Raw genomic sequence first — 26260 nt, forward strand, 5'->3', positions numbered from 1 at the left:
AAATAAGGAATTGTGGAAAACATGGGTTCAGAAGTGTCTGTGATAGAGTTGATAAGTTCCCTCCAAAAAGGATAATTCAAAAGAATGCGTGTTTCCTGCTATGTAATGCAGCTATAGAAAGAAAAGGTTGATAATAGGTGATATTTTCCTTACCCCTGAATGATGGGAAGATTGTATCTATTTTCATTTCAATTTGCTCTGATTTCCAAAACAGCTTTAAACAGAATACTCTACTTTATTTGTAGCTTACTTACCAATAATTAAGACTTTCGCAAGCATAAGGAGTAACTTAACATCTTAAAGGTACTTACTACCTGCTAGTAAGTTATACAATATGTGTTATTTTCAAATATGGAGTATTGATGTCTAATTTGTAATCTACCATTATAACTTTAAGATGGATTTAGCTTTAGAGTCAAAATAGTTTTTAAAAAATTTAAATCATTTTGATACTTTTTTTCTGTTTAATGTTGATAATAAATACAATAGTATTAAAATTTTATAATTTTAAAATCAAGTATTTTGCATTCATTGCATAAAGATTTTTTTTTTGGATAAAGATTTAAATGTAAAATATTAAGCACAAAAAGTATCAGGGAAAAATTTATATAAAATCTTTGGTGAGCAACATGAAGTAATGTGGAAAACCCAGCAATTTAGGGAAAGTAGACACAATGAACTATTTAGGACTAATTTTATTATTTTATTTCATCCTCTTTTGGTATGGGAAACAACTCCCATTAGAGGTTTTATAGCAAGTAATAAAATACATATTTAAAATGTATATAAAAATTAGAATGTTAATATCTCTACTATAGAGAATATCCCAAAGTGATAAGAAAAAGAACAGTTCCTTCCCAAATTGTAAAAATGTATCAGTAATCAATATATATTAAAGGAAAACATAATTAATGTCAGGAATCTAAACCATTTTTGATCAATGTCTGTATCAGTGACTTGTATTTTGCACATCATTTTAAAAAACAAAAAATACATATGCATATATATATATACATATATACCTATCAAAAGATAAATAGGTGTATAGAAATACTACAGCATTGGCTAGTAAAAAGATATTGGTGAAAAAATGTCTATCGGTATTTACTGAGACAAATGTCATTAGTGCCATGTAAAGATATTGCATAATATTTTGAAGCTATTACAAAAAACCAGGTAGCTCTGTATCTATTGGCCTGATACACTGTAAGTAAAAAAAAAAAAAATATATATATATATATATATATATATATATATACACACATACGTATGATTTCATCTTGGTAAAACAGCAACAAAATGCCTTAAGTGTGTGTGTGTGTGTGTGTGTGTGTGTGTGTGTGTGTGAGTCCATGCATTAGTATTATGGGAGGAAACCTATCAGTCTGTCAATATTTGTTAGAAGACAAGTGGAGACGGAATTTAGGGTTAGGAATATTATAACACCTATTTATGCATTGTTTAAATGTTTACAGAGCATAGATTTCTACCATTATAAATAGTGAAGAGAAATTTAATATAAAAAATGTGGAGGGGAGTCCGGGTGGCTCCCCGGTTTAGCGCCGCCTTCAGCCCAGGGCATGATCCTGGAGACTCAGGATCGAGTCCCACGTCGGGCTCCCTGCATGGGGCCTGCTTCTCCCTCTGTCTGTGTCTCTGCCTCTCTGTATGTCTCATGAATAAATAAATAAAATCTTAAAAAAAATAAAATAAGAAATGTGGAAATAAAAGACAAAGAGTAAAAGTAAATATTTAAGAAAATTAAACCTGAAAGATCTTTAAAATTATCATTATTATCATAAACAATAGTTTGGGGTCTTTAACCTTTGTTTAAAAAAATTGTACTTTTATTTTTTAAAAAACACCCAGAAAATAAGAAGTGAATAAATAATCCCATCATGAATCGGACCTTTCCACAGAAAAATTTGAATATAAAGATTTAAATGTGTATGCTTCTATTATAAATACATGACAAAAGTACATTTAACCTACATGGAATTTTTCTTATAGTCTGTGCTGGAATGCATTCAACCTTATATTAGTTTTCAAACTGAACTTAAAATGTGTGTATAATTAAAGGGTTAACAATGTGCTGGTTGCTAAATTTAATTCAGATAAATTAGAGAATAACTGCATATTTGAATAGATTATCATTTTGAGCTATGTTTTCTTCCAATTAGGATGACTTTAAATGAATTTTATAGGGACCGCCTGGGTGGCTCAGCAGTTCTCGAGTCTGCCATTGGCCCAGGGCATGATCCCAGCATCCTGGGATCGAGTCCCACATCTGGCTCCCTGCGTAGAGCCTGCTTTTCCCTCTGCCTGTGTTTCTGCCTCTCTCTCCTTGTGTCTCTCATGAATAAATAAATAAAAATCTTTTTAAAAAATAAATGAATCTTATAATTTTCTAAAATAAAAATAATTATGTCGACATTATTGATTTTGTAATCAAACAATATTAAAGTATTTTTAAAGCAAATGGAATCCTTTCTTTCCAGTTATTATTAATCATAGTCTTACTTCAGATTGGTCTGAATTGGGTTCAATTCAGAATCCCACCTAGAGATTTTGCAGCTTCCACCACTACCACTGCCTGCCTGCTCCTGTACATTCACTAACATGCTAAATGGGCAGGGGAAGTATAAAAAACACAGATTCATATGAGAAAAGTTTATCCCAGTCACATCCAGTCTGAATGACAGATAAAAGTAGATCTGGTTTGCTGTTCTCCTGAGCACTTTTCCCAGAAATGGCACATATCAACACTTTTAAAAGAAAATATGTTGACAGGAAAGTTATTAAAACTATAAAGGTAGAGAAACTGTGTAAAAGTAAGACCTGGAGGCTGTCAGAGAATTGTGCTGTTTGTTCTCTGCTTCTTCCCAACCAATTCATTGCACAGGCCCTTCTGAGACCGGTTGCTTGGCTTAGTTCCTGTATTGGTGTGACCTGACTATCCTAAATCCACTCACTTCTCCCCAACCCAAATGCCACAAAGGAACCCGAGGCTCCATGGAGCTCAGTTAAAAACTAAGCACAAAAATCAGTTTAATTTTTAGGCCCAGCACATAATAGCTTTATTTAATTTTGGGATTGGAGAAATCTGAAATTGTAAATGTTTTACATGAAGTATCCCTCTTTATTGACCGTTCTCCAATTCACATTCCCCATCTTATTAGATGACTGACTTACTGACTTATTCATTTATTAATTCAAAATTTACTGAGTGTATTAGCGTTCTCCAGGGAAACAGAGCCAATAGGATATACACACACACATACAGGGTAGGGAAGTAGGGGAGAGGTTTTAAGAAATTATCTCATGCAATTGGGGGGGCTAGCAAATATGAAATCTTTACAGCATCCTGGCAGGCTGGGGACCTGAAATATCAGTTCAGGTGTGAAGATAATCTGGAGGCAAACTTCCTGTTTAAAGGATCTCAGTTTTTCTTTTAAGGCCTTCAACTGTTTGGATGATGCTCACCCCACATCATGGTAGGTAATCTGCTTTACTCAAACTCTACCAATTTAAATATTAATCACATCAAAACAAATTACCTTCACAGCAACTTTGAAACTGGCATTTGACCAAACATCTGGGCACCGTGGCCCAGCCAAGGTGACACACAAATTTAACCATCACACTGAGTTTCAAATACAAAATACCTTAAAAATATGTTGCGTGTAGAACCTCATCGGTGGAGATCCAAAAGTCACGGAAGGGGAGATGAGGGACAGACACAAGGTCAACTGACTAGATCGCAATAGGAGAAGGAAAGTAACAGATACTTATAAAATGTCAAGGGAGTGGAGTAGGAAGTGAATAATTTCCCCTGAATAAAAAAGAGGTGCACTGATGCTCAAGATGCTTACCTCTTGTCCAGAAATTTGGCCCCGAAGAGCAATTCCTCTAGTCAGAGGGAAACTTAAAGAGATGTGCGAAGCTCCACCTTGGGGCTCATGTGGAACTTGTTCTGGGCTCAGTTCCAGAATTTTTGCAAACTTAAGCTGGGATTCAATTTTATAGTGAAACCTAATATGCATTGGGATCTTTGTTAGTTGGAGGCGTTGTCTTTAAAAATCTCCTTCCCCCAGATAGATGTTATTTTACAGGCATTATATACGACTATCTGTTTGATTAAGTGTGCAGAGTTTGTAGAAGCCTGTTTTTAACTGCTTTAGACTGTGAGCCACGCGGTTCTTCCATCTGAGATTTTCACGGTAGAATATTTGCTTCAGCAAATCGCAAAGTTTTTCGTTGCACATATTTGGCAGCTAAATTCACTCTGAGCACTGTGGGCTGTCTTTCTTCAGCATACTGCATTAAGGGAAATAGTTCTACACCCTGAGGGTTTGGGAGTTTCTTTGTTCCGTAAAGAATTGAATCATATCCCCGAAAGTGGATCTATTTCTTTCAAGGCTTAGTTTAAATGATCATTGACAAATCAAGCTAGACACTAATTAGCTCTCCTATTGAAATTAACGTATTTTATGTGTATTATTGTGAATATCAGAGGAGACACACTGTCAATCTAGATTTCATAAAGGAATGTTTTATCCTTTTCAAATAATTTGTACTGGCAAAAGTTTCTAGAATCCGATCTCGTCCTGAGCTGGTTCCCTCCTTGCTGTGTGTGGTTTAACACTGGTTTCCTAGTTCCTTGATTTCTTCAATACTTTTCCCATATTTAGGCCTCTGTACTTCTGAGTCCATTGGGCCTAGAAAACTATTTTCCTTCTCTCAGGATTTGTATCTCCTCATCTTTAAAGTCTCCTACTTTACCTGCTAAGAGAAGCTGTCTTTGGCCCTCCCATCGCTAGCAGGCTTCCCCACCACCCCTTTCTCATCTGTGATCCACTGCTCTCTATCACAAGCACATTCTTGACTTCCATCAGGGCCTATACCATCATCTTACATTATTTTAATTGTTTGTTTATTTACTGAAATAAAGTCTGTTTTCCCCAGGAGGAAGTACACTTGATTAGAACAAATAACTTGCCTGTTTTTTTTTTTCAAAGCTGTATTCTTAACACAAAATATGAACAAATTCATGTTTCTTGAGGCGCTAGTGGAAACAAAAGTGTGCTCATGACAATCAAATGTTATTAAGAGTAAGTTTCTTAGAAAAAGTCAGGTATGGGATACAGGTATACTGTCTGCTTTACCTTAAATGGGATGTCAATAATAATAAACATTAGACTCCAAAGTAATGTGAGACAAATGGCCAAGCACAGAATTTACAGAATGAAATGGTCCACATCTTTGGACCTGTCTCAAGGACATAGGATAAGGCTATATCAAGGATAGAATAAAAGGGCTAGGTTGTGGGGAAGCCAAGAAGACTTGGTGAACTTATTTCTTTGGGGAAAGAGGTTGCTTTCCTAGTCCCCTGACCTCCCACCTCATTCACCTAAAACCTATAGAGTGGATACAAGTAAGATCGTTCTGAGACTTGGAGGAAACCTACAAGTGGAGCTGACTCAGCCAAGCTATCCAGTCTCCTGGGCAGCAGGATAAAAATGGCAGTTTTGAGAATGATTTACAGCCCCTAAAATATTTGGTGCTGGATATGGGCTTAGAAAAGAATCACATTCATCCAGCATTAGAATAGAGACACCTGCATCCAGGTCAAAGAATTGACAGAAGAGCCAGTAAATTCTCTGAAGGACTTAAGAAATCCTGCGACAGAAGGTATCAGATTTGAACATCCACCAGGCCCTCAGAGCATAAGCCACTCACTCACCCAAGGAAAATGATGAAGATAATGAATTGCCTTTAGCATTCTTTACCTTTTCTTAGCATCCACTGCCCCCAAACAGCCTCCCCACCACCTAGCCTTCCATGCTTTCTTTAGCCTTAGCCAAGGTTCATAGAGCAGGGAGAGAATATGTAGATGCTGACCTTACTCCTTTCCCCAAAGGCAAGCCGTATCTATTATAGATCTTAGCTTGGACGGTGTTGAAAAGTTCTGATTTTAAGCAGAGATTAAAGCATTTGAATAATAGCTGCTTCGTATTGCACTGGAGAATGTCTGTTGACCAAGATAAAGCAGAGAATTCATGGGATCTGACTACATTTGCAACTATGGGAGGAAAAGATGATCTCCACTAAGTAAAGGGTCAGAATGAGAAATAAATCTTTGTTTATCATATGAATTAGATATTCTAACATACCGGTTATGGGGAATTTTGTGATCCTAATTATTCTTTTAAAATTTATGGCTGAAATTTGTCTCTCTTTCAATCCATTATATAGCATCCATATTTCAAAATCTCAAATTAGATTATGACCATCTCCTGCTTAAAAACTTCCAATCGCCCTTTAATGCCTTTAGAAAAAAATTTAATCTCCCAACCATAGCACATAGAATCTCTGTGTTTTGGCTCATGGCCAATTTACTGACACTTCTTCTTCTACTCACCTCTCCAATCCCTGTTCTTCAAACACATTGACTTACTTTTCATTGTTAGAACACTCCACGCTCATTCTGGCCTGAAAGTACAGCTATTTCTCCAACCTTATATGTTCTAGCATCGGATGTCACAGCTGTTTCCTTAGGCATTCAGGTCTTTTTTTTTTTTTTTTTAAGATTTAGTTATTTATTTTAAAGAGAGAGGGAGAGAATGCACGAGAGAGACAGAGGCAGAGGGAAAGAGAGAGACAGAGGCAAAGGTAGAGAAAATCTCAAGCAGACTCCCCGCTGACTGTGGAGCCAGTCATGGGACTGATCCCAGGACACTGAGATTATGACCTGAGGCAAAATCACCAGTTACACTTAACCAACTGAACCACCCAGGCACCCAGGTCTTTTGCAAAAGTCTTCCCTCTGCAATTAGAATTCCTCTGACCTCATAACTTATATCAGACTTTATCTTTGTCCACTGTGGATCCACTCTGATTCTCTACTTCATCAGCTAGTTTAATTTCTTCACATGCTTTATCACTATGTAAAATTATTTGTTTGCTTGTTGTGGTCTATGGCTTGCATCAGATTATAAACTATTTAAGAGTAGTAAATAAATTGGTTTTATTTACCACTAAATCTCCTGGGACATAGTATGTGTTCAATACATTTGATTGGATGAAGAATTGAAACCGAAACACTTCTTTAATTAAAAGTGAAATCATCATATAGTTGAATTTATTTTTCTTTTAAAATAATATGTGATCTTATAAATAAAATGAATTTTTATATGTGACTTACTCTGTTTTGGATGGCATAGTAACTTTAAATTTGTGTCTTTATTTTTTGGTAGTTTAATTAGTCATGTATAAGCTATGTAAAATATATTAATAAGATAAAAAATCAAATATCACTATTTTTTTACACAGTGTCAAGCACTTAAGAATTTTTAAACAGAGTAGACTTATGGTTATCCAAAGCAGCTGGCCAATTGGATAGTCCAACTCATAGAAAACTTTGATTAACTACATATTATCATATCATATAAACTTTGATAACTACATATTCAGAGGCATTGATGAATAACCTCTGAAATCAGATTAAATAAATCAATTTAAAATAGAAGGGAGGTCTTCCTGTTGTTTTAATGACTTCAAATGAACTCTATAAATTTTGGTGAACATCATTGGGAATACCATGGAATCATAGGAATTGGTGCTGGGTAGGCTTTTGCGATCGATCCTCTGCATTTCTGAAGGAACACTTGTTCCTGCTTCTCAACTTAGAATAAGTAAAAGGTTTCCTTGCGAGTGGAGGTGAGGGTATAGCACTGAATTCCATGTTTCAGAGCTTCATATCGAAAGTGCCACATAATCTTAACATTCTAGGAATGGAAAGGTCCTTCATAGACAAATCTTACCTCCTTCTTTTGGTCTCTTGATAGAAACTATTTAATTTTAGTCCTCCCCACTCACCCCATTTCTGTAAACATCTAGAGCTGGATTAGTCTACTGCATTACTGGAAGGATAAAATATGAGGATGCCTAGCGAGCATCTATGCGGAAATGCTACCAGAATTCTAACTTGCTCTTGTCATTAGTTAAATGCTAAGCTCATAAATTGCCGTATGTTTATAAATGTCTTCTTAATATCACTCAAATTATGTGGCAGAAAACATAATAAAATGGTACAGTAGCTTTTTATCTACCACTTTATGGTTTTATTATTTAAGTAAAACTTGATCTTATTTCATCATCTGTAAAAAAAGAAAGCAGTGATGTCCACGGTGATTTTTCTGAGGATCAAATGAGATAATGTACAGAACAGTGTTTAGTTCCTGTAAGATGTTATGTTTTCATTTAACACGACTTATATTACATTACATTTCAATTAATGCTTTTATTTCAGTTTCACATGGTGGTTGAGTGCTAGGTTATTAGATGAGGCAAAAGGTTTTATTAATTAATAAAAGGTTTTATTATATTTTGTGTATCTACCTCAATATTTAACAATGGTCTTGGCTTGATATTTGAGAGGAAAGAGCTGAAAGGGGAATAATAACAGATCCAAAGTAGTTTTAGAGAAAAAAAAAATCTAATTTATGGGCGATAAAATGAGTAATTCAATATTTTGAGAATATTATTTAAAAGTAGTGTTTTATTTACTTTTCTTAGAGAATTGGACAGTGGAAATCAGTTCTACTTATATCAGGATAAATGCCCCCTAGCAGAAGTGTAGGTATGTGCCATTACCAGAAAGGAGAACAAGACTTGGAAGAAATTTTGCCTGGAGGGGGAAATGGAGCAGATCACCAGTACCATTTGACTTTCCTATGATTGTGGGAAGAATCGGGTACAGACAGAGGAAGTACTCAGTGAAACATTTTTGTCATGATCCTTCTGCTCTGGGCCTAATTTTGCTTGCCATATGGGCTCTGTGAAGAGACCAGTTCTCAGTTTTCCCTGACACAGCCTGGGGCATCTGACATCAGTCACCTAGCCACAGATAGAGTGCTCCCAAGCCTCCCTAGTATTCTACATAGCATGAAGGGACTCAAAGATTCTTCTACTACCCAAGGAGGGATGAGGCAACTGCTGAGTCAGAATGGGTAGAATGCCAAAAGAAGCCACCGAGAGGGGGAGAATTCTGCTATTGATGTCTTTAGTGTAGACCAGTTTTGCTTTGGAGAAAATGAAAAGAGTAGCCATTCGTGTTTAGATTTTTATATTTTTATTTAAAATTTTTTTTGATGTTTGTTATTGACTCACACGTCTTCATTAAAATCACAAAGGAATCAGAGGTCTCCTTTTCATTAGTCTCACAAAACCATTTTAAATGTCATTGAATGTTCATTTATACAAACAAGTGCAAGAGGGTTCCCCTTTGTCCACATCCTTACTTATTTTTAGCCATTCTGACAGATATGAGGTGATACCTCAATGCGGTTTTGATTTGTATTTTCCTGATGATGAGTGATGTCGAGCATCTTTTCACACGTCTTTTAGCCATCTGTATGTCTTTGGAAAAATGTCTATTCATGTTTTCTGCCTATTTCTTAACTGGGTTATTTGTTTTTTGAGTGTTGAGTTTGATAAGTTCTTTATAGATTTTGAATACTAACCATTTACCAAATGGGTCATTTGCAAATATCTTCTCCCATTCTGTAGGTTGCCTTTTGGTTTAGTTCACTGAGAAGATTTTCACCTTAATGAAGTCCTAGCAGTTCATTTTTGCTTTTGTTTCCCTTTCACAGCTATTATTTAAGTTGTCTGTGCCAAGTACTGAATCAAGGGGCTGTGTGTGTGTGTGCGTGTGTGTGTGTGTGTGGCAACTACCACTTGTTCTGAGATACATCTGAGATTCATCTCACTTGTTAACCAGTCTCAGATTTCAGCATCAGATGCCAGCATCACACTCAGTGTCCAGGTGTCAAAAGGCATCATTATGGAAATCAGAGAAGCTGGAAGATGGCACAGAGTCTCATTCCTGCAGATTTGATGCATGTGCTCCCAAAATAGGAAGTTACTTATGGTCCTACTTTCTGTATCTATTGCAGATGTCATCTGGTTAGAATAAAAAGAACCTCAAAGATTAAACATTTATCAAGGGAAAAAAAAAGACTGAGTTATTTGATACTACATTTACTAGATTGGCATACCTATTTTTTCCCATACAACCCCTTTCCAGTGTCTAGTATGGCAGATTGCTATTAATAAGAAAAAATATTTGAAGAAAGATTATCTGTGATCATCTAAATGCTTCCCTGATAAGTGCATTATTGCATTTCAGTAAACAGATTCGTATTAGTGCAGTCTGACAAAACATAAAAAGAAATAGTTCTGTTTCTATTTTTAGCGATTTCATCAGATACACTTTAAAGTTAGAATTAGTTTGAAGGGAAAGAGCATTTCAGAAGAAATGGCTTTTGGGATACCTGGGTGGCTCAGCGGTTGAGCATCTGCCTTCGGCCCAGGGCATGATCCTGGAGACCTGGGATCGAGTCCTGCATCAGGCTCTCTGCATGGAGCCTGCTTCTTCTCCCTCTTCCTATGTCTCTGCCTCTCTGTGTCTCTCATGAATACATTTTTTTTTAAATCTTAAAAAAAAGAAGAAATGGCTTTTAAAGAGACCACTTGAAATTAAACATACTCTGACCACTTACAAAACTTTTCATTATTTCTCTTATTAACTTGTATAAGTTTAATTTTATTATTTTTTAAAGATTTCACTTTTTATTCATGAGAGATGCAGAGAGAGAGGCAGAGACATAGGCAGAGGGAGAAGCAGCTCCATGCGGGATGTCTGATGTGGGACTCAATCCTGGGGCTCTGTGATCATGCCCTGAACCGAAGGAAGATGCTCAACCACTGAGCCACCTAGGTGTCCCTACTTGTATAACTTTTAATATTAGTTTACTTTTTAAAAAAAGAGTTGCTGCAGAATATAGGAAGTTATATTTGCTGTATACTTTTATCATTGTTTAATGGTAATTACAAATAGAAATTATTTAATCTGCCTATTCATCAATCTACTTGCCTCTATTATAATCAAGAAACATAGAGTTGTTTATTAAAAGAAATTCCCTCTTTGTGGATGTTGAATGAAGCTGAGTAAGGTGGGTTTATTGGTAAATTCAGCAATTTAACAACTCAGCATTTTGATTTTTCTAAATGCTTGGCAATTCTTCCCACACAGCATACTGCAGTATGTGTGAGTCTTTTCTGAGCACTTGAGCAAATCCTGCTATCCTATTAATTTGAATAGCCCCTCACTTCACATCTCATATCAGTTATCTGATATTCTCAATTCAACCTACTATAGAAACTGGGATGATGGTATGCATATTTGAAATCCACAGATAAATGAATTAATATATTTATTCAACAATTCAGTTTTTGCTAGGCATACTAATAGAGTAACTTTGAATTTTGCCCTAAGCACCTGATGCAGGTACTAATACGTAAGTAAGCAAAAGAGCAGGTCCCAAAGGAAAGCAACTGTGACAGCTCACAGGAAGATGTAGCCCAGCATAATGAAGAGTTGGATGCATCTCATTTTAGCTGTAGGACAGAAAAGCACATTATAGGTCTGTTAAGGATGAGGCAAAGGAAAGGTTAATTCTTATAAGCTCATCTTTCTCTACACTAACTGATTAATAGTGAAATGCACTAGAATTATTTAACTTACGAGTATATAGAGATTCACTTTTTCATTTCTCCTGTAATTTGAGAATAATCCTATAGATGACACAGGAAGACATAATCTACAGAAAGCTACTTGATTTAAATTAAGGTATTCAATTTAAATCAATTAGTTCTGTTTAATGATTATTCAACTGTAGATCAGTATTTTACATGCTTGAGAGTAGAGAACAATGGAGAATAAGAAGATGCAGGAGAATATAAGGGACTACAGAAAATGATATTGTATGTTTGCTGCAGTGAATTCTTAGTAATTGTTAAAAGCCTGAGCATCAATATAAATTGAACAGAAATCCAGAGATGAATTTGATAGGACTTTCAATTTTGTGGAGATATTAGATTTATCGTTGAAGCAAACATTTATCTAGCACCCACTATGTGTCACACACTATAAAAAGATGTTGGAAACAAAAGGTGAATGAGACAAAGACATTGCATTCAAGGAGCTACAGCAGACTAGGGGAGAGAAGCCCCTTTCTGGGAATCAGGTACTATTATTCTTAGAGGTTTATGTGAGTTAATTCATTTGATTCTCAGCTTTATTCTGTGAGAGAGGTACTTTACGCCAATTTTACAGATGAGGAAATGTGACACTGATCGCTGAGGTCAACTTGTTCAAAGTTTGTGTGGTCATTCTATTAGCCAGGAGAGCTGAGGCCTTGTGGTTTTATCTAAGAAATAACAGAATCATAAGGGCATAAAGAATAAAGATCTATCAGGTCTATTTCCTGTGCACGTCCTGCTCTCATACGGTTCAGGAAGTCCTCTTCCAGGTGATGGTTCAGACACCAGGTTTGCTCTCATATCCCAGCTGCAATAATGCAGCCGTAGCATGAGCAATGCCTATTTCTCAATGTCATCATGGAGTCAATCCTCCATTAAGGCGATTAAGGAAATTGCTCAAGGGAATCATAACCAGCCCTGGGATTGGTGAGCATCATTTCCCTCATACCCATTGGACATATCAGTCCCATAATTTCAATTTAGTATAAAGGAATCTGGGAAATGTAGTTGCCTGTGCACTCACAGGAGCAAATGGATTAATGAACATCAGACAGGTCTCTGTCACAGTTAATGAGTAGCACAGTCAAGTTGTCAACCTAGATGGACTACTGGGTCCACCCTCTTTACCACTAATGGTTTGTTATGAAGAAACATTTGTAATGCAATGTGTTAAGTAAAGCTAAGCAGGTACATATAGGTGGGAGAGCAAAAGGAGGGGGCACTTTATAGTTAGCGAGTCCTTATCAAACTCCTACCACAATCTCACGTAACATAAAGGTTGGCATTTGTTTCAGGTGCACAGACGATGTCTTAACACTGCACTTTGTTGGTGTGCCTGGGGGGTAGTGGGATGCGGCTATGTCCATTAAGCATCTGCCTTCAGCTCAGGTCGTGATCCCAGGGTCCTGGGTTGCAGCCCCATGTGTGGCTCCCTGCTCAGTGGGGAGCCTGCTTCTCCCTCTCCCTCTCCCTCTCCTGCTCCTTCTGCTTGTGTTCTCTACAGCTCTTGCGCTCTCTCTCTCTCTCTCAAATAAATAAATAATCTTGAAAACAAACACTGTACTTTGTTATAATGAAGTGTTTCTTTATAAAGGGAAAATAATTTTTCCTTATATGTCTCACCCATAAAGGAATAAACTCTTCATGCTTTTAAGTCTTATTGAACTTTTAAACTAAAATAAAATTTACACATGAGAAAAGAAGCATTTCTGAAAACCCCATAAAATTCAAATGCCCATTAATTTAATATGACAAGTAAGATTGTTTTTGCTGAAACTAAATTACGGTCCCCATCGTGACTATGATTTTGATTGGTTTATTGCCATTCCTTTGATTTTTGGCATGACTCAACTGCTGGTTGCCCTCTGTGGCTTCACATTTCCTACCATTTTTTCCTATTTTAATGAGTGGGAAACATTCAGTCAGGTAGCACTTTCCAGTATCATTATGCCCTTCCCTTGGCTTTGTGCAAATATAGTATTTACAGGTAAAGTTGGGCTGTCCTATATTTATTTGCCTGTGGCATCTCAAGTAGAATTGCCTACAGGCAGCTTAATTATAAACATAAATGCAAACATGGGCACTAAAATTGTCTAACAAAATTCATAAACGTGATGAATATCCTTTCAGTTTGGAACTTGGCAGAACTTGGGGACACACAGGGACCTGTGAACAAACTGATAAGTGGTGCTTAGGGGGTAGCTTTTTAAAACCAGAGAAGTAACTTCATTTCGTTTTCTTAAAGAAGAGATGGGTAAGAGTCTCTATAGAAGACATGGAGCAGCTCTAGTTTTTGATCCTTGGAGGAGGCTACACGTGATCTCAGCGAGCCTGGAATTTGATTCTTCATTTCCAATCCTGGCACTTTCTTGTACTTAGTTTGCGAATTTTGTGTTTATTTGATGTAAACTATTTTCTGAACTACATATAAAGAAGCAAAGAATGGGTGTATTGAGTTGGCATTGTTAAATTTATAAACAATGCTAAAACCTGAAATTCTGGGGGACACCTGAAATATTAGAGATTTTTAGTCTAAGTTCAGGGTCTTTTTAGAGATCTGAATTTCCTGAGAGCAAAATGATATATTATTCAATGAAACAGGAGTTCAAGCCTAAATGAGAATTTAAAACAAATACCTCCATTTTATTCTTTTCTTTCCTCAGTTTCTGTTCTACTTCCTTTTTTTTATCTCTCTCCCCTCTCCTCCCCTCCCTTTCTCTTATTCCTCCTTTCTCTTTCTTCATTTACTTCTTCCATCTGTAAGCAGGAATTATGGAATACATATTATTTGTTAGGCATTATGCTAAGTACAGGTGATTCACAGATGCAAAGGAAGCAGTCTCGAATTTCAAAGAGATTGCAATCTGTTAGGGAAAGTAGATGGAAAAATAATCCTGAGGGTACCAAGGGATGAGCTGAGTGCTGTATTGCCTAAGGGTGGAAAGAGCTAAATTTAAGTAGAGACAGTAAAATGAAAGTCAGGAGGCTAGATGAAGGTCAAAAAGGGCTGCTAAGAGCTGTCTTTCAGTTGAGTCTTCAAGAACCTGTAGGCACTCAGGTGGTTGTGGAGATACTGGGGAGAAGGACACTGCAGCACCCATACAGATTGAAGTGCTATGTGCACTAACGGGGACCAGCTTTTACACAGAGAGCTGCAGTTCTCTTGAACCTGTTATGGTACTTTCGTGTCCATTAAAAACACCAAAAGTAGTTCATAAACAAGGATTTATCTAGATCCTCTCTCGCAAAAAGTCTAATTAGATCTGTATCAGGACTGACGAAGCAGTCCTTTTCTGAAGCAGGTGGACAGGGACTATTTACAAACTCTGCCACTTTTTTTTTTTTTTTTAACCTCTACCACATTTGGGGTTGTGAATACTTTGGGAGGCCTGCCTTTGTGATTGGGTGTGGGGGCACAGAATAGTTAAATCACTCTTCACAAGAGAAGGAGAGGAGTCCAGTGGGTAGGGGCTACGGGAACACATTTGTGGTTGTATAACTGGGAGAAGAATGGAATCCCTGAGAATATGGGATATGAGAGTGCCTCCTGAAGTGAAATGAAGTGTGAGAATTGTGAAAGTCACAGTAGGGCAAGGCATGAGGAATTTCTAAGAACAGAAGTTTATAATGGTTGACTGGAAGGTTTTTTGTGATTTTAATACAAAACCTCCCTTGCTCTACCAAAGCATTAGTGGAGACCACTGCACATACATAGTTTGTTTTGTGTGAGTGTTTTTTTATTTTATTTTTTTTATTTTTTATTTTTTTTAGGAAATTGAGAAAGATGCTTTGTAGATGATGTGTTAAAGCTAGCCTGTGCTGACATGGACTACCCAATTTCTAAAATTTAAAGATTTTGTGAGATGACTCTTAAATATAACCATTATTTAAAAATTAACTTGGGACACCTGGGTGGATCAGTGGTTGAACGTCTGCCTTTGGCTGAGGGAGTGATCCTGGGGTTCTGGGATCAAGTCCCACATTGGGCTCCTCCTCAGTGGGGAGCCTGCTTCATCCCTCTGCCTTTGTCTCTGCCTCTCTCTGAGTGTCTCTCATGAATAAATAAATAAAATCTTTTAAAAAGTAAAATAAAAATAAAAAATTAACATATAAACTTATAAGCAAATGAATAACACTAAAGACAAAGTTAATAAGTAATGAACATGTAATCACTTTTCAACTACTCCACTATGTTGTACTGTTATCATTCCTTTCCAGATTATTGATGTCAATTGTATGTATCTGTCAAATGCATGTCTTTTTGCAACTCTGCATTCAGTGATCTGATATCTTAAAATCATGGTAGGAAAATTTGCAGCATGGAAATTGTCAAACACTATGGAGAAGACAGGTTTTTTGCTTTGTTTTGCTGTTCGAGAGTTGGTTTTAAACATTGACCAACACACCACTGTCTCAGTGGATTATATTCTTTCTTCCCTCCCCACCCCTTTGCCTCTTTCCCATTTAATCTTTCCTCCCCTCTCTCCTCCTTCCTTCCTTCCTTCCTTCCCTTCCTTCTTTCCCTCTCTCTGTCCTTTCCTTTTTGTCTATCCAGTATTCACTCTCCTTTCCCATGGCTATAATATGCGTATTTTGCTTCTGGGAATTACCTACTTGTCCTAATGGCCTGTCTACTTTGGGTGACACGATACAGTGGAGAATAGAATTTAGGGTAAACCAAGACACACATTCTATCCTCAGCCACAGATAAATCAAGGAAATGTACTTGACTCGAGTTAGGCTAGTCACAGCTGAAACTTCTGTTTGAAATTCTAGGATTTCTGTCAGTCTCTCCCTCTGAATATAAATCTCTACCGTAATAGCCTAGTGGTTGCTGGAATTAATTTAGTGGCTAAGAGGGAAGATGCCTTGAGAATGAAGCCAAGAGTGCAAAAGAATCTAAGAGCACAGAAAGTAAAGTGGGCCTTGATCATATCATTTGAGCCCTAGATTAGGCTACATCTGGACTATTCACCTCCTTGAGCCAATAAATTGCTTTTTTTTTTTTTCATTAAGTACATTTGGGAGTGCTCTTTTGCATTAGTTATATAAAACTTTTAACTGAAACAGACTGAGCCTTGTGTTTTGGTCAAAATAGTACAGAACAGAGGTCATTCCTATGGGCGGGTGAGATAATCCACAAACTGGAGAAGGAAGACTACAGACAAGTCTGTGGTGATGGCAAAGATAGATGTGTGAAAAAAACTGAGATTTCAGACTTGACAACTGGTAATGATCACATTACTTACTATGCTTAGCTTTGCTCTCCATTAGTACTTGGCCTTTTAAGAGTAGTTACTTTTTATTTTATTCTTATACAGTTATAGAATCTGTATTTCTTGGTTTATTTTATGTTTTTTTGTCTGAACAGTTAGTTAAAATAGAAATTTCTTGAAGTCAAAATCTGTATTTTATTGTTTAGCCTTTAACTTGACATCACTGAGTGTTCAATAAATGCTGTTGACTGATTCTATGCCTTATAGCATCTTAGAGGTATTTTAATTTCAAAAATTTTTCTGTATTTCCATTATTTATTATATGACTCTTTTGAAAATTGTATATTACCATAAAGTGCTTCAGTGAAAAATGGATAATAAATTGGGCAAATTAGATCTATAACCTCTATCTGTGATAACTTATAAAGAAGAAGGGTAGGGGAAATGATAGAAAATAAATTTTCTTATTAAGAAGTTTGTGCATTAAGTGGGTCTTAAAATAGTTTATTCCTATGGTGACCATACATTCTAGTTTGCCTCTTATGCTAGTGAAATTATTAATAGTGCTCTCTTCTCAACAACGTCCAGTTTGGATGATAAATTACATTGCTTTGTCATTATTTCAATAGTTCCCAAATGTGGATGATGATCTGAATTCTGTGGGGACAGTATTTTTTAATATAGCATATTTTAAATATGTAAAAAAAAAATGTAAAACACAATAGCAGTAACCCATATACCCACACCAAAATTTCACAAATGTTAACTATTAAAGAGTTAGATTATTTTCCATATAGTTTAGTGCTGTTTATGTACAGGTTACTAAAACAAATAAAACCCACAATATATACTATTATGGGAACATTTTTAAAAATGTGGATTTCTGAACATCTCTCTAGTATATTAACTCAATGTTTTGGGGTTTAGACCAGAAATATATATATTGTCTCTAAAATGATTCTGCTATTCCAACAGCCTTAGAAAATTTGATTACTGCCGTATCCCACACTAATTTACAATGTTATTTAGATTTAAAATATCTAGGGGCATCCATGTGGCTCAGTTGGTTGAGCATCCAACTCTTGATTTCTGTTCAGGTTGTGATCTCACAGGTCCTGAGATAGGGCCCTTTGGGGCTCTGTGCTCAGTCAGGATTCTCTCTCTGACCCTCCCTCCACTCATGTGCACATGTGCATTCTCTCTCTCTCTCTCAAATAAATAAATAAATTAGTTAAAAAAATATCTGGTTCGATGGGCTAGAGATTCAGTACTGAATTTGAGCACTAACTAAACATCTCAGGATGAAATTTGACAACCTAAACAGATGATTTTTTTCAGTGATATTTTAAAATATAGCCTGATATATTTTCCCTTTATAGTATTAGCATATTAGTTCCTCATTTGTTTCCAAGGGTGAGAAGCCTATGGAATTTATACCTATTATTTCAATCCCTAAATGACAGTGAGCCAATTAAATTGTGTAGTAGTTACCACAAGACACACAATTAGCACAATTCTAACATATTAAACATTAAGTATAAGGAATACTTACATGATTAAGAGACAATGCTGATACATAATTGGGTTTCAGGAAAGGTCCAAAACATCTTGGAAGCCATTAACTGATTCAGAGACTAAGTGTAGATTTTATGCTTTTATCAGAGTAAATAAAGAAAGGATGGTATGCAAAGAGCCAACAGGGGGCTTTTAGAGTAGAAATAATTAAAGTAGAATATAAAACTATAAACCTAGGTAAATTGTAGATTCCTGGTATGCACTGAAAGGTATCTTATTTCAAAGAGTTTACTAAACTTATTGAAATTTTTATAGTATTATATATTCAACTTCCTTAATCATTGACTGTTTGGTCTTTCTTTAACCAAAACCAACTCATCTGGTGTACTATAATTATATGACTGTTTATACAATTGTCCTGAGCCCTAAAGCAAATTGTGGATTCATTTCATACAATGGTACTAATGATAGAAAACAATTTCGAAGATAAACTTTGAACACTGCCAGAAAATTTCAAGTGACATATTTTAAATATTTACATGTGTATTTACATAAGACTTCATTGACAGAGTCTCACCACCATCCTTCATCAATCAGGCATCAATCAAAGTTAATTGGAAAGACAGGGACACATTCCCAAATTTCATCAAAAGATTTAACAATGTCACTCTCTGTTTCTAAAAGTTACAGTGAAGTTGGCACCTCATCTTTTTACTTAGTCTTTTGGAGTCTCAAGATAATAGAAAGGGAATAATGGAATGGATAGGATAATTTGGGAAGAAATTGTGTTTGCAACTGAGCTATCAAATAAATCACCCTCTAAGGGAGACAACAATAGAAGAGATTTTGGCTCTAGCAATTGGATAAAGATAAGCATTCAAAATGAGACAACCAGGGGTAGGGGTAGATAATAGCTTGTCCATCAGGGGCAATGTTGCCAATTAATGCTAATAGCATATAGAATTTCACAATATTGCTGCTGGCCATGCTTAGAATATTGTTAACATCAGTATGCCTATCCTTTATTAAACACTCAGAATGAAAAGGTGGGGAAAAATTGAATCAGAGCTTCTTTATTGAAGGTAAAGGAGATTTTAATGAGAATCACTCTAAAAGAAAGTGTTTTAGAAGAAAAAAGAGTTGGTTTCGCATTTTTAAAAAATTATTATGTAGAGAGTTCTCAATTGTGGACTGATAAAAGTTTTGACCCTATTAATCTACTAATTAAATATTACAAGTACCCGGGTGTGTTGAGCACTGAAAATACAGATGTGTTAAGACAGTTGAAGCCATTGCCAATTATAGTAGCCCATGGTAAGCATACAGGATGCTATGGGAGCATGTAAGAAAGTTATTTAACCCAGGCTTAAAGGTCAGGAAATGCTTTCCAGTGAGAGACACCTAATTGAACTGGAAGAAATGTTTTGAGTTAAGCTAAAAGAGTGGTGACGGCAGCATTGAAATTCCTGGTAAATTTAACTGCATGCACAAAGATCTGCAATAAGGATAATGTGTTTAGATAACTAAAAGAAATTTGCTTCGATAGAATCCTTTGAGGAGCAGAGATTCAAAGTAGTTAGGAACATAGCCGATAAATCATGCAATGGTAGATATCTGAATTTTATTATAGAAACTGTGAGTAGATATTGAGGACCAGGCATGAGATTTCTTTAGGGAACATAGATTCGATGAAGACACAATTGGAGAGAGGGAGAGATTTCAGTGGTCCAGGTGAGTCTAGACAAGGGGAGGGACAGGTAAGAGTATTGGGCAGATTTGAAGGATTTCAGGGACAGTACTGATAGACCTGGGTGATTAACAGGATGAGGTCAACGATGAGGGAGCAAAAGGGATGAGTAGTAACATCCAAATTGAGTATTTTTGTAGGTAAGTGGGACTATAATATAGAGATGCCCTTCAATGTGGTAGAAATTATCCAAGCAGAAGATTATTTGAGAAGATAAAAATTAAATATAAGGCAAATCTTTATGATAGAAGTTAGATACATTTAGAACCTGATGTTCATTGGAGTTTCCTGGGTTGGGGTTACATTTCATGAGATTCACTAAAATTTAGATATTAACTAGAATTTTAAGAATGAAGGAGATGTCTCGGTATATAAAAAGAAAAGAGATGAAGGTTCAGTGTAGGTTTTCCCGGAGAAAAACTAATGGAAAAGACTTTCTGACATAGGGAAAGCCCAGAGATTTGGAATGAAGAGTCAATGTTAGAAATGCCAGAAGAATTGGAACATGTAGAATTTGTTTGCTATGGGGTGGGGCTGCCACAGAATGGCATGGGAGGGAGGGGTCAGTTAGATATGGGAGATATTGAGTTGCAACAACTTAATCCGTTTGTATCTATGATAGTTGGATCAGAGCAGGAAGCATATTGAAATTACCTGAACTCATGTTTTGAAAAGGGTGCTTCTAGTGGTCCCTCTGGTAGTTGAGTTTGGTATCCTGGTCTCCCACAGGTGCTCTATTTTCAGAAACTGTAGACCTTTGGCAAATAGAACCAGAATTCTGATATAGCAGAATTAATTTCATATTTCCATTGGTGCGGTTTCTTCAATAGTCACAGTTTAAAGTCACATTTTTTTTTTAAATAGTAGAACAGGTTAGCAAGGCTGGCAGGTACCAGATTTCAGAGATTTAGTCAGTCCGATGAATTTTTAAATATAAGGGGTTGAATGATTTAATCAGAATTTATGACCACCAAGATTTTCATATTTTCCCTCTTTCTGTTTATAATAATACAAAAAAAGGATTGGTATTTTTGCTCTTGGCTCTTAGTATTTGGTTTAAAGATTTATGTATTTATTTTAAAGAGAGAGAAAGAGAGAAAGACAGGAAGTGGCAGATAGAGAGGGAGACTGTTTAAGCAGGCTCCACACTAGCACACGGAGCCTGACTTGTGGCTTGATCTCACGACCCTGAGATCACGACCAGAGCTGAAACCAATAGTCAGACACTTAACCAACTGAGCCACCCAGATGCTCCTACTCTTAGCATTTTTGCCAAAATTTTATAAAATGTATGAATTTTAAAATCACCATTCTTCCGTAAAATCTATTTAAAGATAATAATAACCACCCAAGAGTCATTTTTGTTGTGCTGCTCTTTGAGAATCTGAGTAATAATGATACTGGAAAATATATGGGAACTTAAGTTTTCCAATGAAAGTTTTGGCTCCTAAAATACATTATGCTTGAAGATGAGATCTGCTTCCACATTAAAAAAAAAAAAAAAAAAAAAGGAAAGTCTTCTGATTCACTTTTAAATTATAATTCATACTTTGATCTTACATTTCCAGTTTATCTTTTGAAATGTGCATTGTCATTGACAATAGACTGTACTGCCTATCATAGCTTAAATCAAAGGACTTATTATTTCTATTATCTGAGAATTAGGCATGAATTTTTCATTTCTTATAAGTGTATAATAGGGAGATATAGATACTTGTGTTTTCAGGTTAGTTGGTGCGGCAACAAATACTAGAACTGATATGTGAAACTAATGAGATTCTGACAAATATTTTCACTGAAAATTAATATTTTGTTTTGCTCTTTAGAATAGACTATATTTTTATTTCCTTCAGTATATGTAAATTAACTCTTTTGTTCCTTGTCAGAAGCATTAATAGACTATATAAGATTATAGACTAATATTCATATCCAACAAATTTCTTATATTTCTTTTCTTGGTGTATAAATTAGGACAGAAACCCACTGTGGCTACCTAAAGTAAAAATTGAGCTGCAAAAACCCAGTGGCTGGCTTATTTATTTATTTATTTATTATGTAAAGTTAGATGCACAGCAAGCAGGCTTTCTTCATCTTTAGGCTGCAGGTGGAACACAGGCGCCCAGGGATACTGCGCTAAGGAGGAAGAAATAACTCCAACTTACTTACAGAAAGACTGGATAAAGCAGAGAAAAACAATAAATACTTACTGAGCACTAACTGCTTTGGCCACACTGTGGGGTTCATAGAGCTGGAGGATAGTTTAAAAAATCCAGACTCTAGAAAACCTGAAACAAGGGGATTTGGGAAACCAGGGATCTCTGAGGGAGGGACTAAATCCTTGGAGAGCACACAGCTTTCTCCTTTCTGTCTTAACTCTTTCTTGCTTGGATCATTCACTCATGTAATTGTAATTGTTTATAGTTTGTGTTTTTAAATCTATTTATAGGAACTTTTTAGGTATTCTGGGTGTAAATCCTTTTAAAATTATGCGGTGTCTGGGCAGCCCAGGTGGCTCAGCGGTTTAGCGTCGCCTTCAGCCCAGGGCCTGATCCTGGGGACCCGGGATGGAGTCCCGTGTTCGGCTCCCAGCATGGAGCCTGCTTCTCCCTCTGCCTGTGTCTCTGCCTCTCTCTCTCATTAGTAAATAAATAAATTCTTTAAAACAAATAAAATTATGTGGTGTCTATATACCTTTGCATTCTTTGGCTTGGTATTTTACTATCTTTATTAATAAATTAATTAATTTGATGAACTGATATTCTTAATTTTAAATTAGACCAATTTATCATTTTCCCTTATAGTATTATCTGTAATTATTTTAAAAACTGTTTGTTGCATGAGAATAGGAAGATATTCTTTTGTATTATTTCCCAGAAGATTTTCCTTTTCCTTTTATGTTTATGTCCATGATCTCCATGAAACATTTTTTTTGTAGGCCGTTGAGTATAAGTCCAGTTTTTCTCTTTAGTGCTTAAGAATTTCTAATTTCCCAGCATCATACATTAAAAAAAGTATATTATCTTCAGTGCTGTACAGTGTAGGTTTTAAAAAAACCAAGTGTTCTTTTAAATATGCACAGGTCTCTTTTTCTGTACTTTCAGTTCTGTTAATCTATTTTTCCATCTTTATGCCAATACCACATATAGTTTTACAGCTTTGTAAGTCTTAAAGTCTGAGGAGGAAAGTTTTACTAGTTGTTTGTCTTCTTCAGGGGGTTTTTGGCTGTTCTTGGCCCTTAAACTTTTTATTTCAATGTCAGATTCAGCTTGTCCTCTTTCTCATTCTCTCTCTCTCTCTCTCTCTCTCTCTCTCACACACACTATTGAGATTATTGGGAATATATTGAATCAGTGTAACCTAGTTGGGAATAGGCACCTTTAAAAAATTAAATTTATAAATACATGAACATGGTATATTTTATTATTTTATGGTCTTTTATTTCTGTCAATAAAAGTTTACACTTTTTTGAATAGAAGTCTTGCACCTCTTAGGTTACATTTACTCCTAGGTACTTGACTACTAATTTTAAAATGATTTTCTATGATATTCTCTGTAGCATTAAATTTTTAGATACATTCTATCAGATTAAGAAATTTTCCTCCTATTCCAGTTTGCTAAAATTTGGATTTTATTAAGTACTTTTACATGTATTGGTATTATATGATTTTCTCTTTATTAATGAAGAAAAATTCATCTTTGCATCAATCTCATATTCTTGGAATTAAATGAACTTGATTGGAATGTTTTACTATTTTGTACATTGCTGTTTTCAGTTTGCTCATATTTTGTTTAGGAGTTTTGCTTGGGGTTGTGATTGGCCTTTAACTTTTACTGTTCTTATCTTTTTTGAAAACTTGCAGCTGGCCAACCTCGTTAAATGAGTTTTATTCTAATCTTTGAAAAAGAACATGTATTGGTATTATATCTTTCTTAAGTGTTCGGTAACATTTATCAAAGAATCTCTCTTGGCATAGATTTTCTCATTTGGTTTTAAGTTATAGATCCTGTGTCTTCCATAGTTAAATAATAATTCAGATTTTCCATATCTTTTGTGTCAGTTTTGATAAGTTATGAAATTACTATGAACTTAATATGTATTCACTTGAAATCAATTTAGGTATAAAATTGCTTATAATTTCCTCATTATCTTCCTAATGACCATAGGATCTGTAGCCAGGACTTTTCTAAGCCTAATATTTAATATTTGTACCTTTTCTCTTTTTCTTGTCCTTCAACTTCACTAGAGGTTTGTGGATTTTACAATAAGTGGTTGGTTTTATTTACTTTTTTTCCAAATAAGCTACTTTTGATTTTGTAGATCCTATAATATATAATATTACATATAATATATATATATTCCATTTTATTTCTACTCTGTTATTTTTTTTTACTTTGTTTCAGTCTATTTTGTTATTCATTTTCCAATTTTGAGATGGATGCTTGACTCACTTTTTCCTCTTCCTTAATATATATACATGTATGCTATGTTTTCAGAAGAAAGACATGTTCAGAAGAACACATTTTAGTTCATCTTCCATTTTTTAATATTTCAGATACTTTCTATTTCTTCAAATGTATTAGTAACTGAAATAAAAAATATAATTGAATTATCATCATCATGGAAATGGCTTTAAGAGGCAACTGGTCAGATGAATAACATTGTTTCCTAATTTCAATCAGTAAATAGTTGCCATTGATAAATAGACAGCTAACAGTCTATCAAGAATGCTCAGGATATGTTATATCATACAACATGATTGTTAACAGGGGGAAACACTAGGAACTAACTTATGTGAACTTTTTATTTCATCATACCAGATAAGCACAAAAGTACCCCCCATGTCTCTGAGCATATTGGACCATGCACCTTTGAAAAAAGCTTTAGCTCCTTCATCATGAGCAATTTTCCTCCAGCAGTCAAGAGTGCCTATGTACATGGTGTCAGTTCCTTTGTGTCCTGACTGGATCATCATTTCATAATGAATAACATCAAACAGATAGAAAGTCAACCCATAACAACTGTGCCATGTGCAATCATTCAGCTGTTAAAGATGTGAATATTCTTGCAACCTGGAAACATTCACTTTTCAGTGTCATAGATACCAATGTAAGCAGCTCGGCAGATGATAATGCCTTGCACAGATACATTAAGGCCTTGGTCCAGGCCTTTAATCCCATAAGATTTGTAGATCTTAACCAGGTAGTTTGGTTAAGCCCTGGTTTTACCCACATCAGCCGCTAGACTGGTATGGGCAAAATTAAAAGGAAACATAAAAACAAGGATGTGGCCCCAGTGGCACCAACTGATGCTAGATCCCCTGTGAAGCAGTGCCAAAACTGGATTCTTTTATCCACACCACCCAGGAAGATCTGTGTGATTTATCTGGAAAGGTGAAGTTGAGAGTTTGGGTGAAAAAATGTCTGATGACATTGGCCAGAGTTATCACCCTAGAAGGGCACGACTCCCTGCTCCTTGGGGATGTGAACCATACAATCTATAATGTCCTTGTGTTGCTTGTCTGTAGTGATTTGCTTGTGGGCATGCTGCCCCTGTAGCAGCAGCTTGACACATTAGATAGGTGCTACCAGGGATCCCTGGGTGGCGCAGCGGTTTGGCGCCTGCCTTTGGCCCAGGGCGTGATCCTGGAGACCCAGGATCGAGTCCCACGTCGGGATCCCGGTGCATGGAGCCTGCTTCTCCCTCTGCCTGTGTCTCTGCCTCTCTCTCTCTCTCTGTGACTATCATAAATAAATAAAAATTAAAAAAAAAAAAAAAAAAAGATAGGTGCTACCACCATGGTCTTGGAGATGGCCAGGGCCACTCTACCTGCTAAGGAAGTCCTTAGCAAAGGACACAGCGGCATCTGTCAAGTTGAAAGGAAAGAGGAGGTGGGTAACTGGAAGACTGTGATAGTAACCAGCTGGGACTCTGGGACTCATCTTCTAATTTTGATATCTAGTATTTTCATTTTCATTAATATCAAAACATGTTTAAAACTTTCCATTATGATTTGCAAACATTTAGATATTTTTAGTTACTTTTTGTAATTGATTTCTCGTAAAAGTTTATTATGGGCAGAAAATAAACTCTTCAATTCTTTGAAATATTTTGAGACTTGATTTATAGGCCAGTACCAAGTCAATTTTTCTTTTGTTTTTAAAAATTGTATTTACT

General features: G+C 35.8%; 1 pseudogene; it reads right to left on the bottom strand.

The window, feature by feature from the left end:
- Nucleotides 1-24845: 24845 nt before the first annotated feature.
- Nucleotides 24846-26025, bottom strand: LOC144283032 (ADP/ATP translocase 2 pseudogene; annotated as a pseudogene).
- Nucleotides 26026-26260: the final 235 nt, after the last annotated feature.

Source organism: Canis aureus, chromosome 14, assembly GCF_053574225.1.
Source record: "Canis aureus isolate CA01 chromosome 14, VMU_Caureus_v.1.0, whole genome shotgun sequence".
Classification (NCBI taxonomy): Eukaryota; Metazoa; Chordata; class Mammalia; order Carnivora; family Canidae; genus Canis; species Canis aureus.